Source organism: Notechis scutatus, chromosome 1, assembly GCF_049901735.1.
Source record: "Notechis scutatus isolate UNSWTSFEM ecotype Mainland chromosome 1, rNotScu1.2, whole genome shotgun sequence".
NCBI lineage: Eukaryota > Metazoa > Chordata > Lepidosauria > Squamata > Elapidae > Notechis > Notechis scutatus.
The window spans coordinates 308315614-308336004 of record NC_142009.1 but is presented as its reverse complement, the minus strand read 5'-3'; the positions used below and the strand labels follow the sequence as shown (position 1 = coordinate 308336004).

Sequence of the window (20391 nt, the reverse complement as noted above, 5' to 3'; positions counted from 1 at the left end):
AAAAAGTAGTATTGAATTGGCTACCACCAGTTGTAGTTGGACCACTAACCTGAATTTCTTTAAAAGGATGTGACACATCTTATAAATAGTTTGAATGTTTGTATTCAAAACTCTGTCTTCTACCACTTGAGATGTGAGGGTGTTTTGTCTCTTTCCAGATATTAGACTCCAGAAAGTTGTTTGGGGGTATTCTATATGCTGTCTGCTGCTGTTCATACCATACCATATTTCAGATACTTTCAGAAAGAGGCAAACTTCCCTTGGAATGTCTGAACTGACATGTTCCGGGGAATATAAGAGTTTGCACTTTCCTTTCAGTTTCTATAATACCACTGACTACTGATTACTTCCAATATCACAAGTAGCTGCCCTCTTTTTATCTATTGTTGAGAAATGCAGGCAAGAAGTCACCACATTTATGTCATCATTTGCATCATGGGTAGCAAAATGTTGTGAATGATGGCCCTGATCCAATAGGATTCTGCCAATATTCTCAAGCTCATAGCCTAAGTAAACTAGCTACGTCAATTTTGAGGGCTGAAAAAAAAAACCACCTGAAAAGACAGTTCATTGACTAGGCTGCCCTTCTTCTGCATTTGGGTCAAGTCTGTATTTATATATCATGCCACACTGACCCAAGGAGCTGTTACTTTTTAATTTTTTTTTACTTCACATCATGGTGACACTACTGATACATGTGTAGCTTGAAATGCAATTCAATATGAAAAAAAAAACACATTTTGAGTAACTTGACAAATAATGCCCAAAGTGGAATGATGCTTTTAACACTGACAAAAAGAAAAGTGAATAGGAAGAGCACTATTAATTCAGGATTAAAATGTAGTGAGGGAGACAGATGGATAACAGTGCAATCCACTGAAATGAATGGCACATTTCTTAAACAGTGCAATTTGTTGTGAATTGTGTTCACAAAATTAGAGCCAATGGTCTCTTTAAATTCCCCAAAGGCTGTGTTCCAGGAGATTTTTTGCCAGCACAATAGAAGGGACATTATTTTTTATTCATTTTGCTTCTCTCTTATAGTAGCCTGCCTTATCTTCCTAGAAGTAGATTCCAGATGTGAAGAGGAGTAGGAAACAGCAAAATACACTTTCCTTCTAGTTCAACAGGTGGAAACTTCTTGCTGGATCAAAGCACCTTTCATCAACAAAGGGACCTACTGGATATAACCCATAGGTACAATTTTAATATTCATTCTCTGATTTGTATATCAAAGTATGTGTATTTCAGATTGTAGAATTAGTACCATGAACAGTGTATAGGGAGATGACCTGTTACAGCTAGTGTCTTAAAGGAAGAAATATAAAATCCTACCAAGGAGGAAGTCAGAAGTCACAAGAAGGTCTCCCCTTACTTAGTTGACCAGACCGATCTAAAAGAAAACCTTGAATTTACGCCCTTGGGCAATTATAAGATCATACATTGCAATGTCCTACCTGTCAATGAATACTTCAGCTTTAACCATAACAACACAGAGCACACAACAGATACAAACTCAAAGTAAACCGCACCAAACTTGATTGCAGGAAATACGACTTCAGCAATAGAGTGGTCAATGTCTGAATACTCTACCCGACTCTGTAGTCTCTTCCCCAAACCCCAAAACTTTAACCTTAGACTGTCTACTATTGACCTCACCCTTTCCTAAGAGGTCTGTGGGGCGTGCATAAGCGCACAACGTGCCTACCGTCCCTGTCCTATTGTTTCTCTTATTCTTTTATTTTTCTTATATGTACCCATTTCATATATTCACAACTATGTATACACTTGTACTTATTATCTTGTAAACAATTGACAAATCAAATAAATAAATAAATAAATAAATGAAAGCTGAATTTCTAGGGCAATTAAGAGTTGCAAGAACCTGAAACCACAGGAAATGCAATGCAGCACATTTAGAGCTGGGAAAGGGAAGGAAATTGTTACAGAAAGAAAATATGCAAACACATTTTTATTTTAAGAAACTAAGAAAGAGAGCACTGTCACTAAGAAAGAGAAACTGTCATTAAAAGTTTACAGCTTGATGCACAGTATTAATGATAAGACAGAAACATATCCTGCTTTTCATTTGGCATGGGAAATACTGGAAAAATCCTATAAGGCAAGAAACACTGATAACTGTAAGGATGGTCTTTTATTTTTACTTTAGAAGAAATACAGAACAGCTGATGTCCATTAGGGCCACAGATAACAGAGGATGCTTAATTGTTTCCTGTTTACAGCCATCTCCCACACCTGTTAAAAATAATCATATTATAATGCTAATCAGTGGAAATAATGAAGCCTTCATTTATGTATCATCTCATTATAGATAATGATCAGAATAATTTTTAAGTTCTGTTGATTGTCCATTGTTGCTTCTTCTTCTTTTTTTGCAATTATACTATGTGTAATTGCCCAGGCTAGAGGAAAAGCTGTACTTGACCTAATTCTAACTAATAGAGAAGAAGTAATAGAAGGAGTTGAAGTTGCCAGAACCTTGGGCGAGAGTGACCACGTCATAGTGGAATTCAATATAATATAATAATATAATATAATATAATATAATATAATATAATATAATATAATATAATATAATATAATAAATATAATATAATAAATATAATATAATATAATATAATATAATATAATATAATATAATATAATATAATATAATATAATATAATATAATATAATATAATAAATATAATATAATATAATATAATATAATATAATATAATATAATATAATAAATATAATATAATATAATAATATAATATAATAATATAATATAATATAATATAATATAATATAATATAATATAATATAATATAATATAATATAATATAATATAATATAATAATATAATATAATATAATATAATATAATATAATATAATATAATATAATATAATATAATATAATATAATATAATATAATATAATATAATATAATATAATATAATATAATATAATATAATATAATATAATATAATATAATATAATATATACAGAATCATGTAGCAACAACCCAATAAATTATAACAATCAAATTCATATCCTAAGGTAGGTTTCAATCAAATTGCCTAGGTAAGAAAAACAACAATCGAAATTGCTAAAAAGTCAAAGTTCTGAAACAAGATCAAATCTGTATAGGGAAAAATCAATATGCCAGTGTTTAAAAACTGAAAATATCTCAGCTTCTCTTCTCAAAGGCCACTTTATCCCTGATGGAGGCACAGGTAGCTGGAAAAGGCAATATCTGTGAGCATGAGATTTTAAAACCCAAGAAATTGATTTTACAGTTAAGCCTCCTGGAGGTATGTGCATCCTAATAGCAATAGCACTTAGACTTATAAACTGCTTCATAGCCCTCTCTAAGCGGTTTACAGAGTCAGCATATTGCCCCAAACAATCTGGAACTTCAATTTACAAACCTCAGAAGGATGAAAGGGTGAGTCAATCCTGAGCAGGTCAGGATCCAACTGCCAAACTGCTGGCAATTGGCAGTTAGCAGAATTAGCCTGCAATGCTGCATTCTAACCACTGTGCCATCACGGATCCTAAGGTTTGCACTGTGTAGAGCTTTAAAAGTCAGGAGGAGGCAACACAAATTGGGTCTGTTAAGGTTGCAATCCTATAGGCTTTTATTTAAACCTAAGTCCCATTTATCCCCTTAGGTTTCCATGACAAGTGTCTTTTGGAAAACAAGGTGATAATTTGCTTATGTGTTATAGGGTTTCAATATTTTAATGCTGTAAGGTGCCCAGAGTTATTTCTATACGAGATGAGCAGCAAATAAATTTTATAAATAAATACATAAACACATAGCCTTTAGAGCAGCAAAGCTGGCTGGGGAATTCTGGGAGTGATTTCTGCAGAGAAATCACCTGCATGACCTCAGGCAAATCTGTAATTGTCCAGTACAGGATTTGACCCAGCATTCTCAATCCAAAGCTAACTTTAGAACAGTAAACTATGGGCTGGGCTTTCAACAGGAAGAAGCAAAAGGTGAGAAAGCTATAAGCTATACTTATACAAAATGGTTTTATTGGTTAAATTCTGTTTCTCTTATTCTAGATCTCATCGTGCCAATTTCCTAAGGGTCTTAACCTAAAAGTGAATCTGCAGGAGGAACATAAGCAAACACTGGGCAGATCATGGGAAGAGATTTCATATATAGGTTACAGAATAAATAAATGCTGAAGTAGGGACAGTTATGGCACAGTCTTACTGTGTGTTTTCATTTGCAGAGATTCTTCAGTGTCAAAGGCAGCATACCTCAGAATATCAGTAGCTAAGAAACTACTAGTGTAGTAGACTGAATTTGTATTCATGATCTTACCATTAACATCTCATAGACAGCAACTTGGCTACTATAGGGGAAAAAATGCAGAATTACACTCATTCACATGGGCTGCATCACTGTATGTGTGATGTACTCAAATTATCTCTTCTTGTCACATACACACTACCAATGGTGGGATTCAACATTTTTTACTACCGGTTCTGTGGGCATGGCTTGGTGGGTGTGGCATGGCTTGGTGGGCGTGGCAGGGGAAGGATACTGTAAAATCTCCATTCCCTCTAACCTGCTTTCCATCTACGTTCTCCTGTGCAGGGCAACAAAAGGAAACCTGGCCAATCAGCTGGGACTCGGGAGGCAGAGAATAGATGGGGGTGGGGCCAGTCAGAGGTGGTATTTGCCAGTTCTCTGAACTACTCAAAATTTCCACTACCAGTTCTCCAGAACTGGTTAGAACCTGCTGAATACCACCTCTGCACACTACCTTTCCGTCAGAAGAAATAAAGTGGCTAACTGCAATAAATGAAAATACCCCAAATCCATTAGATTCCAACAAATGAAAATTATAAAGGACAGTTTTTATTTTTACACTTAAAAATAATAAGTTTAGAAACAGGGGGATTTCAGTCAGTAAAACAATGGTTAAGAACAAAGCTCACTTCCCTGTGGCTCCTGAGGGAGGGGCAGTCAGAAGCTCTTATTATGAGTCTGGCAGATTCATATTTGAGTAGGTGGTACATTAGGTATTCTGATCTTAGGTTTTAAATCATAATCTGTACTTTGAATTGTACAGAAATCAAATTAATATCTTGCTGGAGTAAGAACGGTAACGCTTGTCAGGGCCCTAGTAATTGGATTTTGGATCAACTGCAGCTTCTCAGGAGGCTTCAGGCACAGCACTATATGGAATATTCCAATAATGTGATTCAGATCTTATACAAGAGGTTTGGGTCACTGTGGCTAGATCAAAACATGTTTTTTTTTTTCAATTGCAAAATACATCTCATGCTACTTTTTCCATCTTTAACAAAAATAATAAAGTTTTGTTTCATGCTGAGCCTAAAATAGTACTCTTCCTAAGTTGATAAAATGCTTGAACTGAAACATTGTCAGCAACATACAAAGAAAACTTATATAAAATGTTTTAACCTCTAACAAGACTAGCAAAAATGTACCCAAATAGATCGGCGGAATGCTGGAGATATAAGCATAAACAAGGAACATTTTTTCACATTTGCTGGACATGCACAGAAACCAGGAAATATTGGATTAAAATAAAGAAATGGCTTGAAGAAATTACAAAACAAAAAATCGAGTTGAGACAAGAACTATTTTTATTAGATATAATAAAAGGCAATTTAAGTAAAAAAAAAAACAGTATATGATACTCCACATAACAACAGCGGCTAGAACCATCTTTGCACAAAATTGGAAACAGGATAATACTCTCACAGAAGGTATGGTGATAAAAATGGTGCTTGAATCTGCGGAGATGGACAGACTAACGATGGAATTAAAAAATAAGAGAGAAATGGAATATTACATGATTTGGGATACATGGTATGAGTGGTTAGAGAACAGGTGTAAAGACTATATATAAAGGTTACTTAAGAGCAATAGGAAATATATGTATATAGATATTTGTGAAAGGGCAAAATATATATGTAAGATATTATTATAAGAATATTATATGAGAGGAAAGGAAGAAAAATGAAAATACCAGTATGTAATTATGAATGATACCAATACTGAAGCACTGTAAACATTGGAAATGAGGTGTAAATGTTGGGAAATGTGTAATAAATAAATTTAAAAAAAAATGCTTGAACTGAAAATTGATTTAAGGTTATCCAATAAGCCTGATCATTCTAAAGCAGGGGTTGAAGTCTTGGCAACTTTATTTGGCTGGGTGGGGAATTCTGGGAGTTGAAGTCTGCCACGCTTAGAGTTGCCAAGGTTGGAGACCCCTGTTCTAAAGGATTCCAAAAAGCTCTATACGTTAGCCTGGTTCAAAGACCCCAAGAGGCTACCATTTCTTATCCTTTTTTCTTAGTACAAGGAAAGGAGAATGATGTTTGTTTGCTTGTGAACCCAATGGTTTACTTCATTTATAATAGTTTAATAAAAAAATACCATAAAGCGATATGACAAAATCAAGTTCATTAACTATAACTATACTATTAACTATAACTATAGGAGCTACTGTATTCAATTGACCTCTGATGACCACCTAGCCATGGGACTAAATAATATGCGTTGAATCTTCCATGTTCTTTTCAAAAAGTTTGAATTGTAACATTCAGATGTCAAGAGCTGCAGTAAATAAAGCCATGCAGCAGTGGTGGGATTCAACCGGTGTTACTATCGGTTCGGTGACTATGTTTTGCGTGCTCATGCATGCTTTGCAAAAAAAAAAAAACTTAAGCTGTGCTGCCCGGACAGCTGAAAAGCGCTGTGCACAATTGCGCAGCATTTGAAAAACCTCTTTTTTCCTGCTTTTTCAACATCAGCTTTGCCACGCATAGCAGCTGAGGTCAAAAAAGCAGGAAATAAAGGACAGGTAAGAGCCCGGGATGGCGGGCGGGCCAAACACAGCAGACACAGAACCGGTTCAGTGTCTGCTGCTCTTCAGAACTACCGGTTCTATAGAGCCAGGCAGAACCAGTAGCATCCCACCCTGCTATGCAGGTGTAATGTATTTATCAGATTCATACACCACCTATCTCACTGTCTAAGTGACTCTAAGTCAGTGGTGTCAAACTCTTGTCATTACGGCAGTGTTATATGACGTATTGCGACTTCCCGCCCCTTTGCTAAACCGGGCATGGGCGTGGCCAGCACGCGACGCTTCTGGTTGAGAGTTTGACAGCCCTGGTCTAAGCAGTTTACAAACATAAAGTTATAATTTTGTGATGGCAAAACAAAAAACAGAGAAGTCTGGAAGTTGATTCATGGCAACTGAACTGCTTTTTCTTCTTGCTTTTAAACGTTTTGCTGCTTATCCAAGTAGTTTCTTAACTCAACTTCCAGACAATTCTACCTGGATCACTGAGAATCTCCACTGACAAAAAGTTTAGTTTAGTTTACGTTATTGTCATTGCACCTCGTACAACAAAATCAAACACCATTTTCAGTACACATCATGACCGTGAAAATAAACACAGACACACATCCTTCACCCTCCACACATTGAGCCGAAAACTCCCAACACCATACCAACACTGCACTATACAATAGAATTCAACAGAGCTTCTGTCCTGGGATAGAAGCTGTTTTTCAGCCTATTTGTGCTTGTTTTTATTATTCTGTACCATCTGCCAGATGGTAATAGTTCAAAAAAAAGGTGCCCAGGATGAGATGGATCTTTGAGAATGTTTTGTATAAAGCTCTTCCAAAGAGGGGAGAGGGCAACCAATGATCTTCTGGGCAATGACGTTGACCCTCTGGAATGCTTTCCTATCTGCCATTGTGTAATTGGCAAACATTACAGAGGTGCAGTAAGTTAAGATACTCTCTATAAGTGCAGTGGTAGAAGGTCACCAGCAGTTTTTCATTCAGTTGTTGTTTTCTGAGAAGTCGCAAGTAATATAATCTCTGCTGGACCCTTTTGACCAGTGCTGCAATGTGAGCATCCCAGGTCAGGTCCTCTTTTATGGTAGGGAGGGAGACAAAAATCCAGTTTTCATTGTGCACATATTGTATAAAGGGTAGTCTTTGACTTACGAACGCAATTGAGCCCAAAATTTGGTTGCTAAGTGAAACATTCATTATGTGAATTTTGCCCCACTTTACGATCTTTTCTTGCCACAGTTAAGTCAATGACACGGTTGTTAAGTGAATCTGGCTTCCCTGTTGACACACCCTTCGTCAACTGTCACTTTCCCCAGTTCATGACTCAGCCTTGTCCTAGAACAGGGTGTCCAACCTTGTAGCAGTTTAAGACTTGTGGACTTCAACTCCCAGAGTTCCTCAGCCAGCAAAGCTGGCTGAGGAACTCTGGGAGTTGAAGTCCACAAGTCTTAAACTTGCCATGGTTGGACACCCTGCCCTAGAAGGTTGTGGCAAAAGATTGGCTCGTAGTTCTCCGGATAGAAAGAATTTGTGGTCAAAGCTGACTTCTTTTAATTCAGGTTAGGGACAATGCCCAGGTAAGCCAAACGGTTGTTTAAAAAGTTTTCTAATAATCAGAGATGAGTTTTCAGTGCTGAACAGCTCCTTGCTGTGAAATATACAAACGAGTAAAAAGGTAAAATAAATCATGCAAAGTATCAGAAGCCAAGGTAATTACTGTTCTTCAAGGGATGGAGGGAGATTAATTCTGAGCGCAGGCTTCTGAAATGATTTCAATTATTCACCTCTCTCCATAATGTAATTCTTAAGGCAGCTATACCTTTTTACATGTGGAAGTTGAGGGAAAAAAGAACCTGCTTTAATTAGAGGTGCTGTACTCATGTGATTTTAGCCCTACTAAGTGCAAACAAATTTAAAAATATTTTCTTGGCTCATCCTTCTTACATTGAAATTATGGATCAATCTGATTAGCAATAGTATGGTATAATGCAAGGGTGTCAAACTTGTGGTGTCACATTGTCATCACATAATGTATCACAACTCCCCCCCACTTTGCTAGAATGGGGGTGGACATGGCCAGCGTGTGATGCATCCAGCCTGCGGGCCATGAGTTTGATACCCTTGTTATAATGGTTAGGATGTTAGATTTAGAATCAGGGAGTCTTCTATTCAAGTCCTTCCCCAACCATTGAAACTCATATTGTGGTCATTGTGGCCCAATTACTCTCTCTCAACCCAAACTGTCCTAGAAGGTTATTTTGCAGGGGTGTGTGAGGGTACAATGTGTTATATAAGTTGAGCTCCTGGAAGAAGGCAGGATGTAAATTTCATAAACCATATCATCAAATATATATCATTCTCAGTTAAATAAGGACATATTTTTAATTCATTTCATAAATATAAGTACTATCATATTCATAGCATAATTCCCTGTGTATCTCAGGCAAAAGACTTTGGTGTGATACTGTGTGTCAAAACAGTTACTGCAGGATTAAACAAGGCAGAAGTCTATAATCATATAAAATATGGCTAACACATATAGATAAAGCTTTCAAAGTTTATGTAAAAAATAAACTGTTGGATGTACTTTTAATTTTCTCACTGTATATATAAGGAGGAAGATGGGAGAACCAAATCCAATTGGGCAGCTTAACCTACTTAAGGCCATTTCTGGGATGCTAGGAGGATTCTTACCAAAGGAGCAGGGGATTGTACCAGAAGACTTTTAAAATTCCTTCCCACCCAATAATCCAATTAAAATTTCTAAATTATAATATTAATTTTAAACATTCCTATGCCTCCTTTTTTTTCCAAGGATGGGGAAAATCAGTTATCAATAAGTGGCCTTTATTGCTGGCAAATTAAGAAGAATCCATCTGTACCTACAGTAAGGACTTCGAAACTCTGAGTATAATAATCAATAAATGATAAGATAGATGACAGTGAAAATAATGCATTTGTTATACACAAACCTGTTTCAGTGATGGGAGTTTGCATTTGGAAGGTTTCTTTGAAGTTCAGGAAAGCCACTAAAGCTAGACCTGTGGTCTGAGAATGATATTTTCTTGTAAATCATGGCCTTATTATTTAAATCACACCTTTATAATTTCAAGCTTAGCTATCTTTTAAAATGTTCATATGCTGTTTCAAATGTCTAAAAACAGTGGGACAAAAAGAAATAACTTAGCCAGCATGGCTCACTGATACCACCTACAGCTATATGAAAAACGAAATCATCTGCTACCAGTCTAAGAAACAAGAAAAAGAGATTCTGGCTGTCAGCAGAGGGGGAAAAAGAAACCCGTACTTTTTAAACCCACAACCCTAAGTTTGTGACCACAAAGGGAAATGCTGACTTTTTTTCCCTGACAGGAAGATACAAAAATATACTCATTGTGAACATTCTTATGGTGCCTTTGCTGACTATCAATCTCCAAGGTTTCACAGGAAAGTATTTACACCTTAAATTCAATATGTACATTGTCAGTTTTCCAGGGCACAGAGGATTAGTTATTTCTATAAATGTAAATGTAGGTGTGACATTGTCAACCTGACTGGAAAATGTAAAAAAAAAAAAAAAAGCTGTCCTTTTCACACTAACAAGTTAATTGCAAAGAAAATATTGCTGTGCTGAAGTGGCAACTCTGAAGAATGGGTGGTGGGGAATGAATCCCCCAAATGTATGCTATGGGTAATAGATTCTCTTAATGTTCTAGGATAGAACATTAGCTCAAAGTTATCTCCAATGTAACTCTTATTTGAGAGTGGGAAAAAGATGTGTCAACTGATATGCATGCATAGTATGTGGAAGTGAAGGAAGACTGCAGAGAGTAAAATACATGTGCATAATTACTGTGTGTACAGTTGTTTTTCCATGTCACGTACTTTCAAGAGGATAAAACAACACTGCATAAACTAGTCAACATAAATCCATTGACCATCAATAATGGACAACAGTTCCCCCACGTTCTGGGAGAGACAAGAGACTTGGTCAGAAAAGCAAGGATATTAAAGACATAGACTTTCTGAGGCAGCTAAATGAGAGCCAAAAAAGACAAAGCAGACAAAAGAAAAATAAAGAAATGAGTTTCTCAAATCTCTAGCTTTTAAAAGTATTCAGAAGTCCTCTTTTAAATCCTGCTGTGGCACCTGAGATCATATGAATTCTGAATTATTTGTTTCTCACCAAGGATTATTAATGCCAATCTCTTTGCTCAATATATATTGGCCTTTGTGGCATTCCCTCTACTTATTATTGGCTCTGTAGCTTAAAGAATATGGCAAGTATAATTTGCATCTTTCTTCTTTCATATATTACGAATATAAAATCTAAAAGAAAAGCACACTTTACAAGCAATCATTACACAGAGATATGCACACCCACTCTTCTTGTCTTTGCAAGGCTAAAGGACAGGCGGATACACTATTTACAATATCGGTGCTAAGCAATGCCTCCAAGCAGATGAATGTACACAACTCCTTCAGTTTCCTGACTTCCATTCTAACTCTTCCAGTAAGCAGTATGCAGTTCTAAACCCTGAAGATATGAAATGAAGATCAGCCAAATCAGATCTCATGTTTTTAAATATGCATACATATCCCATTTGCATAGAATGCCACAGCAAAGTTCTAGGTTGACAAGCAAATTTGCCGATAAAAATGGAAGCTGAAAATTCTAGCTTGTCTCTCTTCTCTAGGAATAATAATGTATTTGTTATGGAGTCTGACTTGTAAAAGAAGCAACAGTTTAGGATCTGAGACCAAATATAAGACTTAACTTGTGGCTTTTTATCTCAGCAGCTCCTCATGGGCTCATATCCTTTTTAATTTTCTCTGGAAATTCATAAACATAGTTACTCAATACAAATGTAAAGTAAAGCTATATTAGCTGTGGCTTCTGTGGTTTTCTGTGCTTGTACAAAGCGAAAGAAAATGAGGATCTGGGACATTTTTTTGAATTCCTAAATTAGGTTTTGTTCATCTGAATGTGGCCATTCAAACATACTGTATGCAATTCCCCAACCCCAAACAAAACCCATTCATATTTTTTTATCAGAACTACCTGACAATTGTTTTTGGGTGCACAATTATTACTAGATTTAGGTTTGCAACTATGCAGTGTGTGAAAATTGTTTTCTTTGACCTCTGATCCTCTTCTATAAAATGGGGACAGTCATTTTCTGACTGGGCTCTAGAGCTAGGGCATATGAAATAAAAGCTAGTGACAGTAATTCATCTATACAGTAGATGAAATATAAACAATGGCAATGTACAGACATGCATTTATTTTAAAGATATTCATATGAACAGCTCCTTATCAATACATTACTATATGCTTTGTGTAAGAAAACCTGTATCCTGCTTTCTTACCCCCCCATAATGGCTTCTATCCTGTTTGTTTCAACTGCCTTGTCTCCCAGGGCAATCTAATGCATATTAGAAGATTGACACGCTAAGTTCATTTTATTGCCCTGTATGCATTGCAGGATGGCAGTTCTGGTTTCTGACTGAAAAGGCAATATGCTAGTAGATTTATATCATCATCAATCATCATCAATCATCATCATCATCATCAATCATCATCTTGATTAGTTGACTCAGCCTTCCATCCCTCCGAGGTCAGTAAAATGAGGACCCAGATTGTTGGGGGGCAATATGCTGACTCTGTAAACTGCTTAGAGCGGGGCTGTAAAGCACTGTGAAGGGGTATATAAGCCTAAGTGCTATTGCAATTTTCATCTTCATCATTACCACCCACTTTAACTTTGCTAAAACCTTCAGTTCCACCCCATTTCATAAGATAAATTATTAACAGCTAGAAAACACTTTGCTTAACCAGCTACCTGCTGCTTTCATTTATTTATTTATTTATTTATTTTTTTGGGGGGGGAATAAGCTAACGGGAAAAGTGAAATAACCGGATCCTACAAGTTATTTTTTTTACTCCAGGAAGGACGTCTGTCCTCTTGATTGGGAAGAGCTGGCTATAAAGGAGGCTCAGCTCACAAACGGACAAGAGCAAAGCTCGACGAAGAATTAACAACCCCCGTCTCCTCTCTGCGCTCTTTCCAGGCTTCTCCTCTGTCCCACCCTCCTTTCTGCCACCAGTCTGTGCACGCCCAGTGTGGCTCCTCGGACTGAAACGTTTTAGCGCAGGTCCTTCCACAGCTGCCTTTTCCTTCCCGTCCCTAAATTCTGAATCAAGCGGGGTCCCGTGCTTGGCGTTTTCTCTTGTTCTCCCGTTGAGGGGAAAGAGAGAGGGAGAGAACTGGACGGTAAAAGCGCCTGGTCGGAGAGGATTTGGTCTCCCGCTAGCCACCGAGGTGGAAGAGCTGTATAAGAAGACTGTCTGTCTATCTGTTTCTGTCTCTCTTTCTCTCTCTCCCTCTCTCCCTCCCTCTCCCTCCCTCTCTCCCCCTCCCTCCCTCTCTCTCTGCCTCTCCCTCTCCCTCTCTCTCCCTCCCTCTCCCACTTTCTCCCTTGCTCCCTCCCTCTCTCCTCCTCCTCTCCCTCCGCTCCCTCGCTCCCTCCACTCCCTCTCTCTCCCCCTCTCTCTCCCTCCCCTCTCTCTCTCCCTCCCTCCCTCCCTCTCTTTCTCTTCCATCCTTCTCCCTCTTTCTCTCTCCGCCCCCTCTCCCTTTTCCCTCTCCCTCTCCCACCACACCCTGTGACCTCTGAGGGCCCTAGAGGTACTCTTGGAGTGGGGGGGGGGACTCCTCTTGAACCCCCAAGCGAAACCATCACTCGACCCTTCCCACCTTCTTTGGTCCCTGCAGCGTTTCTCCCCCGTCTCTCAACTCGTTCCCTCTCGAGTCTTTCTCCCCGCCGCCACCCTAAGAAGCGCCCGGCTGCCCCGGGTCCCCTCTACGCTCCTCTCTTTCTGCCTCCGAGCCCATCCTTTGGCTCTCCCATCCCGCCCGACGCTTGCTCGGCCACTGTCCGGACTTCCTCCCTTTCTTCACTTCCCAGCATCTAAATGCGACGAACGTCTTTCCTCCTCCTCCTCCTCCTCCTCCTGCACTGGCTGGCTGTTAGTGGCATTCCCGGCTCCCCTTCCTTCGGACGTCCCCTCGATGGGTCCTTTATCCGACCGGCTCGCCTGCTGCGGACCGGTGCCCTGCAAAATTCTCCTGGAAAAGGCGGGCGGGCGGCGCCTCGGCACTTACTGACCTGCCGGCGTCAGGAGCCGCGGCGGCGCTTCTTCTCTGCCCGCCGAGTCGAAGCGCGGGCTGGCTTAAGGGCTCGGAGAGCGATCCGGGCAGGCACCGAGCGCTCGGGTGCCCATGCACCGAACCGAGCCGAGCCGCTCGCCAAAGGGAGCCTGAGCAGCAGCAGCAGCAGCAGCAGCAGCAGCAGCAACAGCAACAGCAGCGGCGGCGGCACCTCGTGTCAAGCAGGGGTTGCTACTGACATCGCCGTTCCTGCTTTTGCCGCCGCGGTCCTTCGTTGACATGCAAAGCAGCTCGGCGACTTTCAGGAAAAAGGAGAGGAGGAGGAAAGGAGGAGGCGGCGGCGGCGGGGTGGGGGAAGAGGCGACGAAATGGCAAGTCCCACCCCGTCTTCAGCAGGGAGCGCTGCCCTGCCTCGGATGCTTGGGATGCGCCTCCTGGAAGGAGTTCAGGTCCCAGGCACCCTTGGATTCCCTTAGCTTGCCCCTGGCTTTGTCCCCACCCCCACCCCACCCCCGATGGGGGGGGGGGGTGTGCTTTAAATTTTGACCCGCGCTTTGGGAGCTGGGTGGGGCTTGCCAAGTTTGGAAACTCCATAGCCACGCCCACAAAACACTTTCTTCTGCTAGATGTCTCCCAGAATGTGGAATGAGCCTCTCTGGCTTGGAGTAAGTAAAGCATTCCTGGGTAGGTTTTCTAATCTAAACAATTATATATGGAAGTGGTTTTGCAATGGCTTTTCTTTTTCGACTTCTTAATATGCAGGTGGTCCTCGACTTACAACACTTCGTTTAGTGTTCTCCTTATGCTGCGTCACCTGTAAAGTCATGGAATCAATTATTAACCAATCCATCATCCTCCACTTAGAGACAAACAACCTACTCTCCAATAAACAATTTGGTTTCAGAAAAAACTATCCTGTAATCTGCAACTCTTACACTGCAAAAACATATGGACGACACAACTCGACCAGGGCAAAGCAATAGACGCAATCTACATAGACTTCTGTAAAGCCTTTGATTCAGTGGTACACGACAAACTACTCCTAAAAATAAAATCCTATGGTATCTCTGGACAACTGAATAACTGGATAGAAGCATTCCTGTCAAACAGACAACAAATGGTCAAAATCGAGCGTCCTATCAAATCCAGTACCTGTCAATAGTGGTGTCCCCAAGGCAGTGTTCTAGGACCAACTCTCTTCATACTCTACATAAACGACCTCTGTGATCATATTAAGAGCAATTGCGTTCTCTTCGCTGATGATGTAAAGCTGTTCAATACCACAGACAATACTGCTACCCTACAAAAAGATCTTGACTATGTATCAGAATGGTCAAACAAATGGCAACTTCAAATCTCAACAAATAAATGCTCTGTCTTACATATTGGCAAAAAAATCAGAAAATAAAATACAAGCTGAATAGTCAAGATCTTGTTGATGACCCATGCTCTGTAAAGGACCTTGGAATACTCACCTCTAATGATCTAAGTGCTAGAGCCCACTGCAATTACATAGCCAAAAAGGCATTAAGAGTTGTTAACCTAATCCTACGTAGCTTTTTCTCTGGTAATATCACACTACTAACCAGAGCATACAAAACATTTGCTAGACCAATACCGAATACAGTTCATCAGTCTGGAACCCACATTACGTATCTGATATTAGCACAATTGAGAAAGTCCAGAAGTATTTCACAAGAAGAGTTCTCCACCCTCTACTCGCTGTAGAATACCTTATGCCACCAGACTTGAAATTCTAGAACTAGAAAACCTTGAATTACGCCGTCTTCGGTCTGACTTAAGCATGGTATATAAAATCATACATTGCAATGTCCTACCTGTCAATGAATACTTCAGCTTCAACCATAACAACACAAGAGCACACAATAGATACAAACTCAAAGTTAACCGCACCAAACTTGATTGCAGGAAATACGACTTCAGCAATAGAGTGGTCAATGTCTGGAATACTCTACCTGACTCTGTAGTCTCTTCCCCAAACCCCAAAAAACTTTAACCTTAGACTGTCTACTATTGACCTCACCCCTTTCCTAAGAGGCCTGTAGGGGGCGTGCATAAGCGCACCAACGTGCCTACCGTCCCTGTCCTATTGTTTCTCTTATTCTTTTATTTTTCTTATATGTACCCATTTCATGTATTCACAACTATGTATACATTTATACTTATTATCTTGTAAACAATTGGCAAATCAAATAAATAAATAAATAAATAAAATAGTGACCAGAGTTATAACGACACTGAAGAAAGTGACTTATGACCATTTTTCACATTGATGACTGCTGCAGCATCCCCATGCTGGTCACACGATCAGAATTCAGATGCTTGGCAACTGGTTCATATTTATGACGGTTGCATTATCCTGAGATCATGGGATTCCCCCCTTTAAAAACCTTCTGACAAGCAAAAACACAATGGGGAAGCCAGATTCACTTAACAAGTATTTTATCAACTTGCAGTGTTTCACTTAACAAATGTGTCAAGAGAAGTAGTAGAATGGGGCAAAACACACTTTAACACATTTCTCACTTAGCAACATAAATGTTGGGCTCCATTGTGGTTGTAAGTCGAGGGCTACCTGCATTGTAGAAGTCTTTATGCTAACCTGGTGGCTTTTGCACGAGACCCACTAAGATCAGCCCTAGTCATCTAAATGCTACCACTTGCTGCTGATGTGACCTGAAGGCTATTCTGTTTAACTCTGAAACCCGTAAACCAAGTGTTTCACACGCTTGACAACCGTCTCATATTTATGATGGTTGCAGCATCCTGGGATCCATGTGATCCTCTTTTGCAAGCTTCTGACAAGCAGAGTCAATGGGGGAAGCCAGATTTACTTAACAACCATGTGAATTACTTAACATCTGCAGTGATTCACTTAACAACGGTGGCAAGAAAGGTCATAAAATTTGGCCAAACTCATTTAACAACTGTTTCACTTAGCAACAGAAATTTTGAGCTTAATTGTGGTTGTAAGCTAAAGAGCACCTGTATCTGAAAATGAAATTGCCTGGAAATTGCAGGCTTATATGTTAGATTGGAAATCCAAAGAAATATTCTACAGTGGCGAATCACTTCTATGGTATAGTTGTTATAGTGCTTCAGACTCGAAGCTGAAAAGATGCTTGGAGTAGACATAGACTTTCATGTTAATTAATTAATTTAATTTACGTATTGAATTTATATTGCCACCTATTCGCCCATGGCAACTTGAGGCGGCTTACAGAATGTAAAACCATATTTAAAAACAAACAATAAAAACTAATAAAAAGAATCTAATAAATTAATAAAGTACAATAGAACAAAACCTGGAAAAAAATAAATAAAACATCACCTCCAACTCCCACCCCCCACCTCGATGACAAAAGATCACAGGGGCTCCAATCCCACTCTGGGGTCTCCATGTCCTCTGGCAGAACCAGGTCTACAGTGCCTTCCAGAAGAGTATTAGAGAGAGGGCCATTCTAATCTCTGGATGAACAATGGTTACTTGTAATGCTATACTTCTCTACACTTCTTTAAAAAAAGCGATACCTTTTCTTGGAAGTATATGATAGAAACCAAGAGACTGTGAGTTCTAGTCCTGCCTTACACATGAAAGCTGATTGGATAACTTTGTACCAGGCAGCTTTGTAACTTGTGTACCATGATACAAAATTAGGCGCAGGCGGCAAGCCACGTTAGTCAATTTCTGTTGCAACTATTGGATCAACAATGGGTTGATGCCCCTCCCCCAAAAGCATGCACTTGTGAGAAAATATTAGGAAGGGAAAAAATAACATTTCTTAGAGCAGTCAGCTCAATAAATGATTTAGTATATTGGACACACAGTAAGTACTTTGTCTATTTCATTTTACAGCATTCTTTCAATAAGTAAGATACCTGGTTCAAATCCCATCAGGCGACTTTCTGTTTGTTTTTTTTAATTTACCTTCCATTTTCTAGAAAGTAAATAAAGTTTGCTTACAGCAACAACTAAAGATTAATTATTTTCTTCTACCTTCCCAAATCTGCAAAATATTTAACATTTATGGGGGCTGTTCAGTTGTGCATGATCTGAATGAAAGTCAGAAAAGGAGAGCAATGTTGAATCTCAGCACTGAAATCATTCCCTAGCCTTGGAATCCTTACAGTGAAATCTACTATGGCTTCAATGTAGAAGCATATTTTAAAGTCTGTATCAAGGATAGACATAGAATTGTTGTTTTAAGAAATATATTAATCAAAAAGTATTTTGTAAACAGAATAAATAGAAGTATTAGTAATAGTTACCTATAGCAATTACTAATACTTCTATTTATTCTGTTAGGTTAGAGTCAGACTTAAAGTAACAGAATCCTTTTTGAATTCTGGATGATTCCTAGCATGTTTAGTCAGAAATATCGTCTGTGAAGTTTAGCTCTCCTTCTGATTTCTGAACAGAAGGGAACACATAAAAATCACTCCTTTTCCTACCAATGTGAATCAGGCTGTACAAAAGATCCCTTGAGGTGAATCTGAGCAAGTAGACTAGCCTTCTCTAGTCCAGGCAAGGGTGGGCTTCAAAATTTTTAGCAAGAGGTTCTCTGCCCAGTTGCTGGTGGGCGTGGCCATGGTGGGTGTGGCCTAGTCAGCCTCCTGCACCACAGCAGGCCACGCCCACCTCCCCGGGCTCTGGAGGCTTTCCTCAAGCTCTCTGGAAGTTGAAAACAGGCCTGTTTCCGGCCTTCCTGAACTTCCAGGAGGCCCATTTTTCGCCCTCCTTGAGCCTCCACATGCACCCTGCACTTATCTACATCCAAAATGGGCCATGTGGGAACTCCTGGGAGGAGCGGGGTGGGTGGGGTAGGGTCAGCCAGGAGTGGGATTTGGGGGTTCTCCAAACTGTGCAGAATCTTAGCTAGGGGATCTCCCAAACCTCTGCCAACCCCCGGCAGCCCACCCCCGAGTCCAGGGCTACTCATGATAAGGGAACCAATCCTATGGTCCCTCTTACACCAAAGTAACTTGGGCAGAAATCTCTCACACACACAAACAGTCCAGTCTATATCTCTTCAACTCTACTCAAAAAATATTTATTGTGAACACACTGGGATTTCCTTCCCAGGAAACGTGCTGATGATTGCATTATAAATAAAGTTTTGTCCTAACCCTAGTATTCTGATACTGAAAATAAACAATATAATGTCTCTGTTGATGTTCTGATTTCTTTCCCTTGTAGGTTACCATAATCTCTCCCATCCCCCATTTCAAGATTCACAGTTTCCAGAGGAAGACACCCAGGAATTTTTTAAAACAGAATTAGACAAAACAAGACCCTCAGCATTTTGTATTAAACTAAAAAAAAATAATCTAGTATAATCTTTAAAAAAATATTAAATTGCCAATAAATTCTATGGTGTAGCATATATTGCAGTATATACTTCAACTTTCCTCACTATTTAATTTAGAAAAAGAAAATTCAGGAGAAATTAAGCCATATGAAAATTTTACCATTCATCAGCATGACAGCTGGCTAAGGGAACCAATATAAGAAAGAATATACAGTTTTATGGTTATCTTCTGTTTGGACAAGTAATCATGCAAACAGATACAGTAACAAATGATCTTTTGCCAGAATCTTGATCCTTCTCAGTTTATCACACACACACTTCTTATATAATCCACTCCCACAGTATACCATTTTTATGTTCCTCCTGACATATCCAATTCTCAGTTTCATAAAATGTTCATACTTAATAATACATATAGATAAGTATGGATGCAGAGTTAAAATAGCTCTCATCAAATTGAGAACAAGTGGCCAATGTGATTGTACAATCTGCGGTCAGATTTCTACATGTTTATACAGAACTTTAGAAATAAAGTGTTAGAATAATACAATATATCTTTGAAAAAGAAACATCTAAGAGATGTTAGGTATTAAGATACTTGGAGGGTTTTTAAGAGACTCAGAAGGATCTAATTGATTTTGTTAGACAACCATGACATTTTATCCAAATGTTATTGGCTGACACTTCACTACCACCTTAATTAACATCTATAGAAGATTTGCATGCAAAAGATCTTTTCTGTCTACCCACTTCCTTGCAGAGAATTATAGCATTTGTATATTTCAAAGGCAGCAAAACAATCCTATTATTGTGAAGCAATATCCCACACCTTCTATCTAGATGCAAGCATGGAAGAAGTCAGTTTCACAAAGTACAAGGCTACATTAAAACTTGCAAGAATTACCAGCTGAAAGGTTTAGTGAGTTCAATAAATCATTATTAGCAAAATAGGTTGGAAAAAAAGAGGTGAGAAAAAAAGACGCTGAACATCTCAGCTGGAAAACTGACAATCTG

At 39.0% G+C, this 20391-nt stretch overlaps 1 protein-coding gene and 1 long non-coding RNA gene across 5 annotated transcripts in view; one reads left to right on the top strand and one right to left on the bottom strand.

Moving 5' to 3' along the window:
• The window catches only part of LOC148133481 (uncharacterized), a 278397-nt gene that overhangs the window by 225126 nt on the left and 32880 nt on the right, over nucleotides 1-20391 (top strand). The window lies entirely within an intron of this gene.
• Nucleotides 1-20391, bottom strand: part of LBHD2 (LBH domain containing 2) — a 56561-nt gene that overhangs the window by 33671 nt on the left and 2499 nt on the right. The window contains exon 1 of one of the 3 annotated variants that reach the window (XM_087952207.1): nucleotides 14042-14479. The exons of 1 other annotated variant lie outside the window; for it this stretch is intronic. The gene's annotated coding sequence lies outside the window, so the exon portion shown is untranslated. Of the gene's footprint in view, nucleotides 1-14041; nucleotides 14480-20391 lie in introns of those variants that run through there. One more of the 3 variants, XM_026680180.2, reaches the window with a different exon arrangement.